The sequence below is a fragment of the Bos javanicus genome, chromosome 22 (genome assembly GCF_032452875.1).
Source record: "Bos javanicus breed banteng chromosome 22, ARS-OSU_banteng_1.0, whole genome shotgun sequence".
Classification (NCBI taxonomy): domain Eukaryota; kingdom Metazoa; phylum Chordata; class Mammalia; order Artiodactyla; family Bovidae; genus Bos; species Bos javanicus.
In genome coordinates, this window is record NC_083889.1 from 37,485,576 (window position 1) to 37,505,784 (window position 20,209).

At 46.1% G+C, this 20,209-nt stretch overlaps 1 protein-coding gene across 5 annotated transcripts in view; it reads right to left on the reverse strand.

Moving 5' to 3' along the window:
- ATXN7 (ataxin 7) overlaps nucleotides 1–20,209 on the reverse strand; it is a 163,447-nt gene that overhangs the window by 3,417 nt on the left and 139,821 nt on the right. For all 5 annotated transcript variants that reach the window (XM_061396501.1, XM_061396503.1, XM_061396502.1 and 2 more), the window contains 4 exons: nucleotides 19,202–19,335; nucleotides 16,183–16,310; nucleotides 1,040–1,177; nucleotides 38–155 (listed from right to left, as the gene is read on the reverse strand). The gene's annotated coding sequence lies outside the window, so the exon portion shown is untranslated. The remainder of the gene's footprint in view (nucleotides 1–37; nucleotides 156–1,039; nucleotides 1,178–16,182; nucleotides 16,311–19,201; nucleotides 19,336–20,209) is intronic.

A 20,209-nucleotide genomic window follows, 5' to 3' on the forward strand; every position in this document is an offset into this window, starting at 1 on the left:
ATCACTAATTTCTTCAAGAAACTGGAAATGTAAGTACCCTTAACAAAATCCACAACCATAGGATCAGTGCTGTCCGTTAAGGCCAACACAGGCATCACTCATTGCGTTCCTTCTGGAGGATTCGTTTTCAGCCAGTTACCTCATTGCAGTTCATGCTAGAGGGGAAAAGTACCATTAAAATGTCAGTTTCTTAAAATAACTTTCCCTCAACTCCCCGCTATAAAACCACCTAGACTGACGTGATCACAGAGCAAAGCATTTCAACTGAAATGTAGGCTGGATGTTGGCTTTTTTTTTAAACCATTTTAGCCCTACCACCTAAAATTAGAGGAGGGTAATAGGTAAGAGACACTAAATAAAAAAGAAAGAAATGCTGTTCATTCCTAGCGCAAGATGGGGAAGCTGAAAACCAAGCCTGCAGATAAATGTCTAGGGAACTTGCCTTATGGTGCATAAGCAATATGATTCTGATGTGAGGGAGTCCAGGTTTTGGAGGCCGTACAGTATAGGACAGATAGCCCTGAACACTGCGGCTAGAAAACCAAACTCTGATCTCTGCTCTCTTCATGCTGGTATCTGATGCTGAAGGGAAAGATTTCCTTCAGCTTGTTTCCTCAGTTTTAGACTGCAGTAGAAAATCAAGCTTATGACGTTCATTTACATAAAAACATTACAAACTGTAAAACACTGTACTCAAACATGTATTTCTTAGGGCATCACCACACCTGTTAGCAGGAACCTGCCGTCACATAGTTGCCGAGGCCACTTAAGCTGCATTTTATATTCCAAACTGGTGATCTCACTGATGTTTTTCATCACTTATGTTTTTTATATACTAAGACTACATAGAATGATGATGGTTTTGAGCCTTGCTTCTCTGATTTTTGACCAGTGAGAGGCTTCCAGAAGCTACCAGCTTGCAGACTGGTCAACTACAGGCTACAACGGTCCCCAGCTCCCTCCCACCACCCGATAAATTTCTGGGAAAAAAATTCATGGCGGCTATCTAAAAATAAAAAGACAATTCAAAGTCACTTACCTAGCTTTGCTGTAATACAGATGAGGTTAATGCCAGGCTCCCGTTCCTGCCCTGTTAGCTTCTACTACCCACCTGGCCCCACGGCTGTTGGGAGTTTCCTGTCCAGGTCGCATGTCTCTCTGTACTGTATACCTGGGGCTGATGGTAAGCAGATGCTGTTCATCTAGGAGAAGCCATTCAAAGAACTAAAGTCCTAATTTTGAGGTTTTACTCATGAAGGGTACACATCCCAATACAAAAACAAGATTATCATCAAATGACAGTTTCCTGCTAAGGGACAGAGGGAACAGCTGTGTTTAGTCCATTTTAAATACTCGTAAGCTTTCTTCCTTTTGCTCAATGTTTTTAATCAAACCTGGACACTTCTCACTTTTATAAACCATAATCTCATTCATGATGCACTCCAAGTATAAAGTGCATCCACTGGGATGAACAATCTTATGAATATTTAACTTTGAAAATATTTATTGCAAAATGGAGTCTTAAAGCAAATAACACATCAAAATGACATGACACCAACCTGGACTTCTGAATACACTATAGACTTTGTGTTGGAGTATCAAATTCCAATGACAATCAGTCACTGAGTAGTCTTACCACACCACAGTAAAATTTAATCTTCCATACAATAGCACAGAAGATTTTGGCATCGGACTTTCTTAGGATAACACTGCGACAGAATAACTGAGAAAAATGTTTTGAGAAAGAAGAGCTGTAGATGATACTATAATTTACCAGTAGTCTTTTAGGAAAGGAAATACCGTCAAAAACTGTGTGTTACTAAGTTTCTGGTGGAACTATTTGCGTGGCGGGAACAGAGATGCAGAGGTGGAGCACACGCTTGTGGAAACGAGAGAGAGAACAGGCGGCTGAATGAACCGAGACAGCAGCACTGACACTAGCAGCTCCCGGGCGACACAGGCAGCGGGAAGCTGCAGCGTGACGGCCCAGCTCACCGCGGGGGGTTTCTCGGGAGGAAGTGGGGGTCGGAGGGAGGGGTGTATGTACACTTACAGTCCTTCCACTGTTGTACAGCAAAAACAACACAATTAAAAAATGAGGACAAACCTTAACCTTTCTCAAAAGGAAAAATGAATGGAAGACAAAAAAGACTATTAGACTAATACAGATGGAAATGCTGAGGTATCACCTCATGCCAGTCAGAAGGGGTATCATTAAAAAATCTAGTCAGTCAAGCCAAAGGGCGTGGAGAAAAAGAAACACTGCCATTGTGTTTTCAGCGAATGTAACCTGCTAACAGAAGGAAAAAAAAAAACAGCATGGAGATTCTTAAGCTAAAGATAGGTCTACCACATACTCTGGCCTTCTCACTCCTGCCTGGTTTCTCTTGAGTCTCTCCAAGTTAACAAATGTAATTCCAAATGACACCTGCATCCCAACATTCACTGCAGCGATATTTATCACCAGCCACCTCTGCAAGCCACCACAGAGTTCATGGTCAGGGATGTACGGATAAACGTGGTAAAGATGTGTGTGTATAGAACATATATATGTATACACACACACAAATATATACACACTGGAATACGACCTACCAATCAAAAAGCACGCAAAATGCCTTTTCCAGTGATGTGAATGATCTTAAGTGACCATCCTGTGATGATGCTCTTAGGTATAGGAAGTCAGAGAGGGACCGACACCTAACGCAAACTCCTACGTGCAGAATCTAAAGACGTACCAGTGAACACACTTAAAAACCGAGTTTTCTTAATTACAAGGTTGGCATTAACATAAGCACAGTCTTATACACAGAATATGTGGGGTTCCCATGGATAGTCTCCTAAGCATCTCCCCACCTAACTAACACAGCATCCCCAGCATCACACTTGAGGCAGCCTTCAAATCTGTGTATGGGGTGCAGGATAAGGGGAAAGATAATGAGACAGAAGCCCTGGCACACTGCACTCTTACAGGTGCAGAGCTTTTGTAGGGCTCCAGTTGCCAAAGACAAGAGCAGGGCCTGAGGGGATGCTGCCGCCTTGTGGACACTTCCTGTAACAACAAAACTGCAAGCACCTTACAGTGTCCATCTTCAGATGGGTGGATAAACACGGTAAACAAACATAATCACACATATAAATGCGTATACACACTCATGCATAAACAAATATTCCCTGGAATCACACACACAAATCAAAAAAGCATGAAAACTATCTTTTCCAGCAACAATGGATACACTGATGAATATCCTAACGGAAGGAAGGCAGAGAGGACCAACAGCCTAAGAAAACTCTATTTGGTACCTAAATGTTGACATCAATGAATACATTTCTCAACTGAGTTTTGTAAATTAGGAACTTGGGATTCACAGAGGGATGGTCATATATATGTACAACAAATAATGCACAAAGACCAAGCATATAGCACAGGCAGTTCTGCTCAGCAGCATCTAACTACCTTCAGGGCAAGACAGTTCCAAGGGGAAGACATATATGTGGAAGTGGATCACGTGGCTGTACACCCAGAACAACTGGACACTGGGACTGTATCCACCACACAAGAAACATTAACTTTCAAAAGAAACCAAATGTGAAGAGTCGTCTTCTCAGGCCTGGGGGCCTTCTACTGCTGTCACACCCCGGGAACCTGAGCAGCCGTTGGACTCAAGGCCAGACTGAGCGAGATGAAGAAACTTCGGGGGAGGTACCGAAAACACACCCTCCTTGGATCTAGAGTGCCTGGACCGCAGGGGATGGGACCCCACTCTCCAATGCAGGCAGGCTGTCCCACAGCTCAACCAAGCCTCGTAGGCCCCCCAAGAAGGTGGACCCTCTAGGCTGAGAGCTCTGAACAGACACCATTCAGTCTCCCCCATGTGGGTTCCCACCTCAGCATCTTACCTTGGCATCTCCACACCAGACTACCATGGCGTCCCCAGGATCACCTCTGTTGCTGGCTTGGGATTTGTCTGGGGTGGTGCAGATAAGAGGGAAGATGTAAGGAGAGCAAGTCCTGGCACATTCCACTGTCATCTACAACCCAGGAAAACGACCTTCCTCTAAGGCTCTGAATATGCTAGGAAATCCTCAAGTGGGGCTGAGAAAGTGCTGCCGCCTTGTGGACACTTCTGGTAATAACAGTTGAAAACCAGTGTTTCGGAGCACTTCAAATCACAAAGCCTGTGTGGGGATGTAGGGACATCTCTCCTCAAGCAATGTGCTGGGGAAGGTAATCAGACAGCATATCAAAACACGGGGAACATTCAAGAAGACAATCTCAAGAGGTCACTTTAAGGCACATTGGTTTAATTTTTATTTTATTTGCACCGCACAGGAAACAGGCCCCACACTGCTAATTAATAGAGAACTGCATATCAAAACCATAAATAGGTAAAACCTCCCACCACTCAGAACAATCATTCACAAAAACACTACCAACAATAAATGATGGAAAGGGCCTTCAGAAAACACAACCCTCCCACGTTTGCTTTGGGTAACGTCAACTGGGAACAGCCAGGACATACAACAGGAGGGAGCTTCCTTCAAAAACTAAATAGGAGCTACCACAGTATCTGGCCATCTCAGTGCTGGGCCTCTGCAGGTGGAGAACAGATCATCCAAAAGAGACCTCCACACCCCAGTGTCCACTGCACCAGTATCTATCACAGGCCAAGACGGCATGCACACCTAGAGGTCATTTTCAGAGATGGTGATAAATACGTGGGACACACACAGTCACATACATACATACACACACACACCCATATACACACATTCACTGGCATATGATGTAGCAATCAAAAAGCATGCAGTATGTCTTTGCGGCAAATGAATGGACACTGATGATCCTAAGTGAAGCATGTCGGAGAAGGAATAATTGCCTCAGAAAATTCCACTGGGTAAGAGCTGAAAACTGATAACCAATGCACACATTTATCAACTAAGTTTTGTACATTAGAAGCTTGGGATTAACATTCGGACTGTCATATACATACAATAAATAATCCAAAAGGACCTAGCGTGTAGCAGAAGGAATTCTACTCAGCAGTCTCTACCTACCTACAGGGCAAAACAATTCCAAGAGGAGGACATAAATGTACAAGTGAATTAGGTGGCTGTACACCCCAAACAAACATGACACTGGAAAAGACTTATATCCACCACGCAAGAACAATTAACTTTCAAATAAAACCAAATGTGAACAGTATTCCCCTCAGTCCTGGGGTCACTGGACTCTCACATCCCAGGAGCCTGAGAACCCTTGGGACCCAAGGTTGGACTGAACTGGAGCTGAGGCAGCTGGGGAGGGGGTACCAAAACGAAGTCCTGCTTGAACCTGGAGTGGCTGGTCCCTGGCGGATGGGACCCCATGCTCCAGATCCAGCTGGGCCACCCCACAGCTCACTAAAGCACAGTATGCTGGAAAAAGTGGACCCTCTAGGCTGAGAGGGCTTTGATTAGGCATCTGGTCTTCAGTCTCCTCAAGATGGGTTCCCACAACAGTTTCTTACCACAGCATTTTCTCCACCTGGCTTCCACGGCATCCCCAGCATAGCCTTCTGTGGAGGCTTGGCATTTGTCTGGGTGGTGCAGATAAGGGGGAAGATGTAATGAGACCCGAGCCCTGGCACATTCCACTCTCATCTACAACCAGGGAACACGACTTTTCTCTAGGGCTCTGGTTGCCAGGAACCCCCCGTATGAGCCTGAGAAAGTGGTGCCCGCTTGTGGACACTTCTAGTAACAACAGCTTAAAAATCTGCTTTAGAGCACTTCAAATTCACCAAGTCTGCGGGGCTGCTGGGACACTTCTTAAGCAATGTGCTGGGGTTGGTAATTGGAGAGCATATCAAAACACAGGGAAGTTTCAAGAAGACAATTTCAAGAGGTTACTTTAAGGCACATGAATGTGGTTTTTCTTTTCTTTTTTATCGAAAGGACAGGAAACAGGCTTCAAATTGCTAATGAATAGAGAACTGCAATCAAAACTATGAGGTACCATCTCCCACCACTCAGAACGGTCATTAACAAAAAGACTACTGACAATAAATGCTGCAGAGGGCCTCGAGAAACCAGAAGGGTCACACACTTGCTTTGGGAAGTGTCAACTGGGAACAGCCAGGACACAAAACAGCAGGGAGCGTCCTTCAAAAAGTAAACAGGAGCTACCACAGTATCTGGCCTTTGCAATGCTGGGACTCTGCAGGTGGAAAATGTATCATCCGAAAAGACACCTACACACCTGTATTCACTGCAATGCTATTTATCACGTGCCAAGACTGCATGCATACACAGAGCCCATTTTCAGAGATGGATGGATGAACACGTGGCACATGACACACATACAGACATCTGTATACACACATTCACTGGCATAGGACAGCACGATCAAAAAGTAGGCAAAATGCCTTTTCCAGCAACATGAACAGAGACGCTAACGACAGGCGAAGCAACTCAGAGAAGAAACAACTACCTCAGTAAACTCCACTGGTACAGTTTAGAGGGTACAGTCTAAAAACAGATATCAACACACAGTTTTCAACCGAGCTTTGTAATTAGAAGCTTGGGATTAATACAGGGACACTCATATATATACCAATAAATAATGTACAAGGACTTCAAGTATAGCAGAGAGAATTCTACTCAGCTGCCTCTACCTACCTATAGGGAAAAACAATTCCAAGAAGAAGACATACATGTATAAGGGAAGGTGTCTATATATCCTAACCAAAGGCAACACTGGACATGATTTGTATCCACCATGCTAGAAGACAACTTTCAAAGAAACCAAATACGAACATTATTCCCTTCAGTCCAGGGGCCCCTGGGCACTCTCTTAGCCCAGGAGCCTGAGCATCCTTGGGACACAAGGCCGGACTGAGCTGGAGTTGAGGCAGCTGGGAAGGGCGTACCAAAAGGAGCCCTCCTCAGACCTGCAGTGCCTGGTCCCCGGAGGACAGGACTCCACGCTCAAGATCCAGGCAGCCTGTCCCACAGCTCAGCCAAGCCTCATATGCCCAGAAAATGGTGGACCCTCAAGGTAGAGAGAGCTCTGAACAGGCACCTGGCCCTGTCTCCCAGATGTGGGATCCCACCACAGCCTCTTCCCTCCGCATCTCCCCACCTGACTACCACTCATCGCAGGCTCTGCTTCTGTGTAGGCTTGGGATTTCTCTGGGGTGTGCAGAAAAGGGGGAAGACATAAAGAGATTCGAGCCCTGGCAAGTTCCACTCTCATTTAAAACCAGGGAATACGACTTTTCTCTAGGACCCTGGGTTCCCAGGAAAACCTCAAATGGGCCTGAGAAAGTGCTGCCACCTTGTGGACACTTCTCATAACAACAGCTTAAAATTCATGCTTTCGAGCACTTCAAATATGCACTCATCTCACACGCTACTAAGTAATGCTCAAAATTCTCCAAGCCAGGCTTCAAAAGTATGTGAACCAAGCAATTCCAGATGTTCAGGCTGGATTTAGAAAAGGCAGAGGAACCAGAGATCAAATTGCCAACATCCGTTGGATCATAGAAAAAGCAAGAGAATTAAAGAAAAACATTTACTTCTGCATCATTGATTACGCCAATGCCTTTGGGTGGATCACAACAAACTGTGGACAATTCTTAAAGAAATGGGAATACCAGACCACCTTACCTGCTTCCTGAGAAATCTGTATGCAGGTCAAAAAGGAACAGTTAGAACCAGACATGGAACAATGGACTGGTTCCAAATTGGGAAAGGAGTACGTCAAGTCTATATATTGCCACCCTGCTTGTTTAACTTCTATGCAGAGTACATCATGTGAAATGCTGGGCTGGATGAAGTACAAGATGGAATCAAGATTGCCGGGAGAAATATCAATAACCTCAGATATGCGGATGATACCACCCTTAAGGCAGAAAGTGAAGAAGAACTAAAGAGCCTCTTGATGAAAGTGAAAGAGGAGAGTGAAAAAGCTGGCTTAAAACTCAACATTCAGAACATGAAGACCACGGCATCCGGTCCAATCACTTCACAGCAAATAGATTGGGAAACAATGGAAACCGTGACAGACTTTATTTTCTTGGGCTCTAAAGTCACTGCAGATGGTGACTGCAGCCATGAAATTAAAAGACGCTTGCTCCTTGGAAGAAAAGCTATGTCCAACCTAGACAGCATATTAAAAAGCAGAGACATTACTTTACCAACAAAGGTACATGTAGTCAAAGCTTTGGTTTTTCCAGTTGTCATGTATGGATGTGAAAGTTGGACCATGAAGAAGGCTGAGCGTCGAAGAAGTGATACTTTTGAACTGTGGTGTTGGAGAAGACTCTTGAGAGTCCCTTGGACTGCAAGGAGATCAAACCAGTCCATCCTAAAGGAAATCTGTCCTAAATATTCACTGGAAGGACTGATGTTGAAGCTGAAGCTCCAATACTTTGTCCACCTGATGCAAGGAACTGACTCATTAGAAATAAGACCCTGATGCTGGGAAAGATTGAAGGCAGGAGGAGAAGGGGATGGCAGAGGATGAGATGGTTGGATAGCATCAGTGACTCGATGGACATGAACTTGAGCAGGCTCTGGGAGTTGGTGATGGACAGGGAAGCCTCCTGTGCTGCAGTCCATGGGGTTGTAAAGAGTTGGACACGACTGAGTGAACTACACTGCGGGGATGTAGGGACACCTCTCCTGAAGCAGTGTGCTGGGTGGGTAATCAGAGAGCATATCAAAATAAAGGGAACCTTCAAGAAGACAATCTCAAGAGGTCACTTTAAGGCATATTAATGTTTCTTTTTTTCTTTTGCTTGGAAAGCACAGGATACAGGCTCAAGATTGCTAATTAACAGAGAACCACACATCAAAACTATTAATCAGGTACCACCTCCTACCACTCAGAATGCTCATTCACTAAAGACTACAGACACAGCTGGAGAGGACCTGGAGAAACGGCAATCCTCAACGTTTGCTTTGGGAACTGTCAACTGGAGAAAGCCAGGACCCAAAACAGGAGGGAGCTTCTGCCAAACACTTAACAGGACCTATCACATTATGTATTCTTCTCAATGCTGGGACTGCACAGGCGGAGAACGTGTCACCCACAAAGACACCTACACTCCAGAGTTCACCGCACCAATATTTATCTCAGGCCAGGACTGCATGCACACACAGTGTCCATTTTCAGAGACAGATGGATGAACACGTGGCACACGCACAGACACACACATCCTTATTCATATATTCTCTGGCATATGACACAGCAATCAAAAAGCACGCAAAATGCCTTTCCAGCAACATGAACAGACACTGATGATCTTAAGGGAAGCTAGTCAGAGTAAGAACAACTGCCTAACAAAACTCCATTGAGTGCAATCTAAAAGTTCATACCTATGACCACATTTATCACCTGAGTTTTATAAATTAGAAGCTTGATATTAACGGAGTCACAGTCATATACGTACAATAAAAATGTGCAAGGACCTAGCATACAGCAGAGGGAATTCTACTCAGCAGCCTCTACCTACAGGGCAGAACAGTTCCAAGAGGAAGACACTTATGCGTAAGTCAATCAGGTGGCTGGACACCCAAAACAAACACAACACCGGAAACGAGTTCTATCCACCACGCAAGAAACATCACCTTTCAGAAGAACCCAAACGTGAACGGTCTTCCACTCAGTCCTGGGGTCCCTGGGCACCCTCACAGCCCAGGAGCCTGAGTAGCCGTGGGACCAAGGCCGGACTGGGCGGGGGCTGAGGCAGCTGGGGAGGACGTGCCCAAAAGAAGTCCTCCTCGGACCTGGACACCCGGGTCCATGGGCACGGGACGCCACGCTCCAGATCAGGTGGGCCGTCCCACAGCTCAACCAAGTCTAGAACGCCCAAAAGGGTAGACCCTCTTGGCAGAGAGAGCTCCGAATAGGCACCTCGTCTCCAGTCTCCTCAAGGTGGATATCCACCACAGCCTCTTACACCATGGATCTCCCACCTGACTACCACAGCATGCCCAGCATCGCGTTCTGTGCAGGCTTGGAATTTGTCTGGGGTGGTGCAGATAAGGGAGAAGACGTAAAGAGACCCAGGCCCTGGCACATTCCACTCATCTACAACCCAGGAACATGACTTTTCTCTAGGGCTCTGGTTGCCAGGAAAACATCAAATGGCCCTGACAAAGTGCTGCCGCCTTGTGGACACTTCTAGTAACAACAGCTTAAAAATAAATGCTTCAGAGCACTTCAAATTCACAAATTTTGAAGTGTGGGGCTGTAGGGACACCTCTCCTGAAACAATGCTTTGGGGTGGATAATCGGAGAGCATATCGAAACAAAGGGAACCTTCAAGAAGACAATCTCAAGAGCTCACTTTAAGGCACAATAGTGTTTTTGTTTGCTTGCTTGTCTGGGGAGAACAAGAAACAGGCTCCAGATCGTTAATTAGTAGAAAATTGCACATCGAAATCATAATGAGTACCACCTCCCACCACTCACAACCGTCATTCACAAAAACACTACAGATAATAAGTGTTGAGGAGGGGCTGGAGAAACCAGAGCCCTCCCACATCTGCTTCGGGAAATATCAACTGGGGCCAGCGAGGACAATGAACAGGAGGGAGCGTCCTTCAGACAGTAAACAGGAGCTACAACAGTATCTATCCTTCTCAGCGCTGGGACTCTGCAGGTGGAGAACAGATCATCCGATAAGGTACCTACTCCCCAGCATCCACCGCACCAATATTTATCAGCCTAAGACTGCATGCACACAGAGAGCTCATTTTCAGAGATGGATGGATAAACACATGATACACACATATATATACACACACACATATTCATATACACATATTCACTGGCATATGACACAGCAATCAAAAAGTATGCAAAATACCTTCTCTAGCAAGATGAACAGACATTTTGATGATCCTAATGGTAGCTAGTCAGACAAGGAACAGTTGCCTAAGAAAACTCCATTGGGTACAATGAGAAAGTTGATACCAATGATCACATTTATTAACCAAGTTTTATAAATTACAAGCTTGGGACTGACAGAGGGACAGTCATATACATCCAATAAAAAATGCACAAGGACCTAGCATATTGTAGATGGGTTTCTACTCTGCAGCCTCTAACTCTCTACCCAGAAAAACAGTTCCAAGAGCAAGACATTTATGCATAAGTGAACCCAGCGGCTGTACGCCCAAAGGAAACAGGACACTGCAAATGAACTGCATCCACATGCAAGAAACAGGAACTTTCAAAAGAAACCAAATATGACGGTGTTCCACCCAGTCAAGGGGCCCCTCGGCTCTAACAGTCCAGGAGCCTGAGTGCCCCGGGACCCAAGGCTGGATTGGGCAGGAGCTGAGGCAGCTGGGGATGGTGTACCAGAAGGAAGCCCTCCTCAAACCTGGAGTGCCTGGACCATGGCGAAGGGATTTCACGCTAGAGATCCAGGCAGGCTGTCCCACAGCTCAGCCAAGCCTAGTACACCCCACAAACGGTGGACCCTCTAGGCAGAGAGTGCTCCAAATAGGCTGCTGGTTCCAGTCTCCCTGAGATGGGCTCCCAGCACAGCCTCTTACCTCGGCATGTCCCCAAGTGGCTACCACAGCATCCCCGAATCGCCTTCTTCATAGGCTTGGGATTTGTCTGGGTGGTACAGATAGAGGGGAAGATGTACGGAGACCCAGGCCCTGGCACATTCCATTCATCTACAACCCAGAAACACAACTTGTCTCTAGGGCTCTGGCTGCCAGTTAAAGTTGCTCAGTCGTGTCTCTTTGGGACCCCATGGGCTATACAGTCCATGGAATTCTTCAGGCCAGAATACTGGAGTGGGTAGCCTTTCCCTTCTCCAGGGGATCTTCCCAACCCAGGGATCAAACCCAGGTCTCCCACATTGCAGGCAGATTCTTTACCAGCTGAGCCATAAGGAATGTGTCCACAAGACGGCAGGCCTTCTAATGGGCCTGAGAAAGTGCTGCCGCCTTGTGGGCACTTCTGGTAACAACAGCTTAAAAATCAGTGTTTTAGAGCACTTCAAACTCACAAAGCTTGTGGGGCTGTAGAGACCCCTCTCCTCAAGCAATGTGCTGGGATGGGTAATCGGAGAGCATATCAAAACAAAGGGAACCTTCAAGAAGACAATCTCAAGAGGTCACCTTAGAGCACAGGAAACAGGCTCCAGATCACTCATTAATGGAGAACTGCACATCAAAACTCGGAGAAGGCGATGGCACCCCACTCCAGTACTCTTGCCTGGAAAATCCCGTGTACTGAGGAGCCCGGTAGGCTGCAGTCCATGGGGTCGCTGAGAGCCTGACACGACTGAGCGACTTCACTTTCATGCATTGGAGAAGGAAATGGCAACCCACTCCAGTGTTCTTGCCTGGAGAATCCCAGGGACGGGGGAGCCTGGTGGGCTGCCGTCTATGGGGTCACACAGAGTCGGACACGACTGAAGTGACTTAGCAGCAGCAGCAGCACATCAAAACTACAATGAGGTACCACCTCCCACCACTCACAACAGTCATTCACAAAAACACCACCAACAATAAATGCTGCAGAGGGCCTGGAGAAACCAGAACCCTTTCATATTTTCTTTGGGTAACAACAACTGCGAACAGCCAGGACACAGAACAGGAGGAAGGTCCCTCCAAAAACTAAATGGGAGCTACCACAATCTCTGGCCTTCTCAATGCTAGGCCTCTGCATGTGGATAACAGACCATCTGATAAGACACCTATGCTCCAGTGCTCACTGCACCGATATTTATCACACCCCAAGACCGCATCATTTTGCCAACAAAGGTCCATCTAGTCAAAGCTATGGTTTTTCCAGTAGTCAGGTATAGATGTGAGAGTTGGACTATAAAGAAAGCCGAGTGCCAAAGAATTGATGCTTTTGAACTGTGGTATTGCAGAAGACTCTTGAGAGTCCCTTGGACTGCAAGGAGATCCAACCGGTCCATCCTAAAGGAAATCAGTCCTGAATACTTATTGGAAGGACTGATGCTAAAGCTGAAACTCCAATACTTTGGCCATCTCATGCGAAGAACTGACTCATTTGAAAAGACCCTGATGCTGGGAATGACTGAAGGTGGGAGGAGAAGGGGACAACAGAGGATGAGATGGTTGGATGGCATCACCAACTCAATGGACGTGAGTTTGAGCAAACTCCAGGAGTTGGTGATGGACAGGGAAGCCTGGTGTGCTGCAGTCCATGGGGTCGCAAAGAGTCGGACACGAGCAAGCAACTGAACTGAACTGAACTGAAGACTGCATGCACACACAGTATCCACTTTCAGAGATGGATAAACACGTGGTACACACACACACACACACACACACACACACTCATATGCATATATTCACTGGCAAATGATGCAGCAATCAAAAAGTATGAAAAAGTCTTTTCCAGCAACATGAACAGACATGCTGATGATGATCCTAAGGGAGGTCAGTCAGAGAAGGACAGCTGTTTAACTCCATTGGGTACAATCTAAAAACTGATACCAATGAACATACTTATAAATTCAGTTTTGTAAATTAGGAAGTAGGGATTATCATATGGACAGTCATATACATACAATAAATAATCCAATAAATAATCCACAGGGACCTAGCCTTTAGCACCGGGAATTCTAAGCAGCCTGTAATTACAAACAGGTGTAACTGAATCAGGTGACTACACCTAAAACACACACGGCACTGGAAATGAACTGTATCACCATGCAAGAAAAATTAACTTTCAAAACAAACCAAACTGAACGGTCTTCCGCTCAGGCCTGGGGACCCTGGGCTGCTTTCAAACCACAGAAGCCTGAGCAGACTTGGGACCCAAGGCCAGACTGAGCTGGAGCTGAGGGAGCTGGGGATGATGTGCCAAAAAGATGCCCTCCTTGGACCTGGAGAGCCTGGTCCGTGGGGGATTGGACCCCACACTCCAGATCCAGGCAGACTGCTCCACAGCTCAACCACAGTGTGCATGGTGTGTTCAAAAGCCAGTGGACCCTCTAGGCTGAGAGAGCTCTGAAGAGGCACGTGCTGTCCAGTCTCCCCGAGGTGGGTCCCCACCTCAGCCTCCTACTTCAGCATCTCCCCACCTGACTACCAGGGCCTCCCCAGCACTGCCTTCTGTGCAGGCTTGGGCTTTGTCTGAGGCTGATTCGGAGAAAGATGTAAGGAGGCCTGAGCCCTGGCACATTCCACTCTCATCTACAACCCAGGAACATGACTTTTCTCTAGGGCTCCGGTTGCCAAGAAATTCGAAAGTGGCCTGAGAAAGTTACGCTGCCTTGCCGATTCTTCCCATAAGAACAACTTAAAAATGAATGTTTAGTAGCACTTCAAATTGCAAGGCCTTTGGTGGGTAAGGGTTTTCCTGGTGGCTCGGTGGATAAAGAATTCGCCTGCAGTTCCCGAGACGCATGAGATATGGCTCCATTCCTAGGTCAGGATGATCCCCTGGAGGAGAGGAGGAGATCCATTTTTGTCTGTAGAACCCCATGGACAGAGGAGTCTGCAGGGCTACAGTGCACTGGGTCACAGAGAGTTCACCATGACTGAAGTGACTGAGCACATGGGGTGTGATGGACATCCTTCCTTAAGCATGTCCTTAGGTAGATAACTCAACACCAGCGCAAAACATGGTGAACCTTTAAGAGTTCAATTTACTGCAGATTGTTTTTTGTTATTGTTGCTTTCCTTTTATTTGGAAGGCATATGAAAAGAGGCTCCAAGTCAGTTACCTTTGGAGAACTGCAAATTAAAACTGTAACGAAGTATCACCTCCCACCACTCAGATTGGCCATCGTCAAAAAGACTACCAATGTTAAATGTCAGAGATGGCCTGGAGAAAAGATAACCCTCTTATGCCATTTCAAAGAATGTCAATTGGTAACAGCCATGATGGATAACAGGCTTCCCTCGTGGCTCAGCTGGTAAAGAATCTGTCTGCAATGCAAGAGACCTGGGTTCAATCCCTGCGTTGGGAAGATCCCCTGGAGAAGGGAAGGCTACCCACCCCAGTATTCTGGCCTGGAGAATCCCATAGTCCATAGGTTGCAGAGTCGGACATCACCGAGCAACTTCCACTTACTTACGATGGTATAAGGCTTCCTTAAAGAACTAAAATGGAGAAGGCAATGGCACCCCACTCCGGTACTCTTGCCTGCAAAATCCCATGGACGGAGGAGCCTGGAAGGCTGCAGTCCATGGGGTCGCTAAGAGTCGGACACGGCTGAGCGACTTCAATTTCACACACTGGAGAAGGGAATGGCAACCCACTCCAGTGTTCTTGCCTGGAGAATCCCAGGGACAGGGGAGCCTGGTGGGCTGCCGTCTATGGGGTCACAGAGTCAGACACGACTGAAGCGACTTGGCAGCAGCAAAGAACTAAAAATGGAGCTACAACATAATCCAGTCATCTCACTCCTGGGCCTCTCAGTGGAGAGAGAACATAATTCGAAAAGACACAGGCGCCACAGTATTCACTGTAGCAGTATTTACACAGCCGAGACCTAGAAGCAACCAGCGCCCACCTTCAGACGGTGGTGTATATACAGTGGAGGATGACTAAGCCTGTAAAGGAACATAATAATGCCGCTGTAGCTCCATGAATGCGACTGGACATTACCATACTATGTGAAGTAATTCCCAATGGGAAAGACAAATAAAGGATTATATTATTCACACGTGGAATCCACAATACGGCACAAGTGAACCCATCAACAGAACAGAAACAGACTCACAGACAGAGAGACTAGGCTTCTGGTTGCCACGGTTGAGAGACGGGAGATGATGCAGTGAGGACTTGTGGTTAGGAGACGCAAAGTATTACATTCAGAATGAATAAACGCCAAGATCCGATTGTACAGCACGGGGAACTATATTCAGTCTGCTGGGATAAACCATAACAGAAAAGATTACCTAAAAGGAATGTGTATGTGTAAAACTGAGTCACTGCTACACAGGGAGACTGGCACAACATTGTAAATGTACTATACTTCAATTTAAAAAAGGAAAAAGGTGCAATTTAAAAAACTACTGAACAAAAAAAAAGGTGGGGAGGGGAACCTGTTTTTGAAGATGATTAGGAGTTGACACTTGACATCGGTCCTTGATTTCAGGATGAAAAGACAGGAGGCTGTTGTAATCCTGCACGTTCGTAATGCTCCAAAAACTCACAGTTGTTAATGACAAACCTCTTACCTTCAAAGCAGCTATGGGGAAATGAAGTTACATTCCTGTGTGAATACATGAAATGCTCCAATAATCACTGGTTTGGGCTTTGAAGGCAGAGAGTCGCAGGCGTACACTGTTCTTCCATTTTTGAAGACCTACAAACAATATGAGCGACGCGTGACACGCTGTTGGTGGGAATGTAAACGGATACAGCCACCATGGGGAACAACATGGACAGACCTTTAAAAACTGGGAATAAAACTACCATATGACCAGGAAATCTCACTACTGGGCACGTGCTCCGAGATCACAATGGCAAAAGGCACACGTACCCCAGTGTTCACTGCAGCACTGTTTACAATAGCCAGGACATGGACGCGACCTAGATGTCCGAATGGATAAAGAAAGTGTGGTACATACATACAATGGGATATTACTCAGTCATAAAAGGCAATGCATTTGAGTCAGTTCTAGTGACGTGGATGAACGGACAGCCTATTACATACAGTAGTAAGTCAGAGAAAAACAAATAGCATATATTAATGCATATATGAGAAATCTAGAAAGACAGTCCTGATGAACCTACTTGCAGGGCAACAATGGAGATGCAGACACAGAGAACAGACTTGCGGACACAGTGCGGGAAGGAGAGGGAGGGATGAACTGAGAGAGTAGCATGGAGACATACACGTGACCAGAAGCAAAAGAGACAGTCAGTGGGAATCTGCTGTATAATGCGGGGAGCTCAGCCTTGTGGGCTGTGACAACCTAGAGGGGTGGGATGGGGCGGGAGGCAGGTTCAGGAGGGAAGGGGCATATGTAGACCTTTGGCTGATTCATGTTGACATATGGCGGAAATCAACAGAACATTGTAAAGCAATTATCCTTCAATTAAACATTTTAAAAATGCTTTGAAAAAGAGTGATAAAAAAATTATAAAGAATGCATGTCAGTTCAGTCCAGGCCATTATAACCCTGAAGTACATGGTCAAGGGGGAAGGTGACGTCCTGTCGTTCAGAAATCTCTTGTAATGGCATAATCTACCCTGTGTACACTGGATGTGAGAAATAGAAGGCACAACTAGCGAGTGATGAGTCAGCCTTCATTCCAGCAATTATGTATCATACATCCTGACACCGCCTTGTGGGAGTGATCACCTAGTCTTACCACCAGGTGGCGCCCTGACAACTGTAGCAACCCTCTCTTTAGGAAGTTACCAGAGATCTGCTTTTCCAAAGAGCCTCTGCAATCACTGGGATTATTAGTACTGATAAAACTCTATACTAGGTTTTTGAGGACTCTCAGTTCAGTTCAATCACTCAGTCGTGTCTGACTCTTTGCAACCCCATGAACCACAGCACGCCAGGCCTCCCTGACCATCACCAACTCCCAGATTTCACCCAAACCCATGTCCATTGAGTCGGTGATGCCAATCATCTCATCTTGAGATTAGATCCAATCATCTCATCTTCTGTTGCCCCCTTCTCCTCCTGCCCTCCATCCTTCCCAGCATCAGGGTCTTTTCAAATGAGTCAGCTCTTCGCATCTGGTGGCCAAAGTACTGGAGTTTCAGCTTCAGCATCAGTCCTTCCAATGAATATTCAGGACTGATTTCCTTTGAGATGGACTGGTTGGATCTCCTTGCAGTCCAAGGGACTCTCAAGAGTCTTCTCCACCACCACAGTTCAAAAGCATTAATTCTTAGGCGCTCAGCTTTCTTTATAGTCCAACTCTCACATCCATACATGACCACTGGAAAAACCACAGCCTTGACTAGATGGACCTTTGTTGACAAAGTGATGTCTCTGCTTTTCAATATGCTGTCTAGGTTGGTCATAACTTTCCTTCCAAGGAGTAAAGGTCTTTTAATTTCATGGCTGCAAGCACCATCTGCAGTGATTTTGGAGCCCAGAAAAATAGTCAGCCACAGTTTCCACTGTTTCCCCATCTATTTGCCATGAAGTGATGGGACCGGATGCCATGATCTTCGTTTTCTGAATGTTGAGCTTTAAGCCAACTTTTTCACTCTCCTCTTTCACTTTCATCAAGAGGCCCTTTAGTCCTTCTTCACTTTCTGCCATAAGGGTGGTGTCATCTGCATATCTGAGGTTATTGATATTTCTTCCGGCAATCTTGATTCCAGCTTGTGCTTCCTCCAGCCCAGCGTTTCTCATGATGTACTCTGCATAGAAGTTAAATAAGCAGGGTGACAATATACAGCCTTGACGTACTCCTTTTCCTATTTGGAACCAGTCTGTCGTTCGATGTCCAGTTCTAACTGTTGCTTCCTGACCTGCAAACAGGTTTCTCAAGAGGCAGGTCAGGTGGGTACTGGTAAAACTCTATACTAGCTTTTTGAGGACTCTACTTTTCTTGAAACCCTCTGGCTTAGAGGATCTTCTTTCATCTACACCTCAGGAACTTGGGGCCAAGATGATGTCCATGGTTCCCTACTGCCTTGCTTCTCTGCTGGCCGTTAAGTTTCCACCCTCATTCAAAATGCCTTCTCGATGAAGCTGCTCACTACCCAGCACTCACTGTGCTCACCACCCTGAGAACTCCAAGCCACCATGTCCCGTTCACTCCAAACCTGAGCAGCTGGCTCTGACTCCCTCTCAACTCTAACGCCTCTGGAAAAGACAACCTGTACAGTGACAGCTCACTTCCCAAGCCTTCACTCCAGTGCTGTTTTCCTCCACGCCACTTCTATCCACCGTCAGGGTCTCACTCAGGACCGAGGAATCACAAACACCTCTGAACAGCCCTGCTTTTGAAAATGAAACCTGGACTGCCACTTGGACCCTACTGTCCTATGCCTTTGCTTCCTGACCTAGTCGTGTGTCACCGTGCTAATTCTGGATCTGTCTTGGACACAGAGAGCCCTTCTTCACTACTGGCCATATAAAACTGAACGTGGACCGTGCTCCGTAACTCTGAACGATCACTGAACTGATCTGATCATAGACAAGTTACCCAGGAGGATCATAAGACATAACAAGAGGGAAAGTGCAAATACAACATCTTTAGGGGCCTGTATGGACTTACATGGCAGCTCCCCATTCTTCCTTGAATACCCAGATGAGGCCGTCACTTGGCCACACTCATATTTTTAATTCTTCAGCAGTCTCCCTGCCCAGGCCAGGGTCTAACTTTTCATCTCAACACTGATTCCAGTTATCCTGGAGAAAGAAGCAGAAGAAAAAAAAGAAAAATCACCTAAGTGGGTGGATAGGGTTGATAAATAAGATAAAACAGTCTAAACTTCTAATTAAACCAACTCGATTGCATCCTTCTCTGCCTTCCCTGATGCCTCTGGTACTGCCTCTGTTTGTTTTCACCAAAACACTCTCTTTTCCAGGGTTTCATTTTGGGCGGTCTTCTCTCTCTGGCCATGGAGCATGGGCTTTAAGTTTGTGAAATCTTAAGAAATCTTATGGAAAAGGAACATAGAAGGTGGGGTGCTCATGCCTCTGTCAGACAGAAGCTATGATTTCTTTCATGTGATCCTGAGAATCTATAGAAAGAAAAAAAAAAGATTAAGAACTGCTGATCTGACAGACCTGAATTCAAAGGCTGGCCCTGTGGGGCAGAGACACGTAGCTTTTAGGAAGCTGCTCATCAGCAGGAGAAGGAGCACTCAAGTACGTACTCTGTTAGGGGATTTGAGAGAGAGAAGGGATGCGAAGTGCTCACCACCACATCTGGGGCATCGGCCTCCAACTTGATGAGCATTAAACTAATAACAAGTCAGATTGCTACCTATTTCTCCTAGATGAACTCATTCACTCCTAGTGAAAGGCAACCCTACAATTCTATTTTATGCTCAAATCCGTCTCTTAAGCTCCAGACTGTACATACATAGCCACTGGGTATTACACAGGCAACTCAAATTCATGGCAGTGTCTTCCTTCTCTGTCACCACAGCATGTATTTCATTTAAGGCTCAACCGACCTGGCCAAGCCAGAAATCTCTAAATTACCTTAGCCTCCCTCTTCCCCATATGAGACCTCAAAATCTGTTAGTTTTACTGTTAAAAGATCCTTGAATAAGTT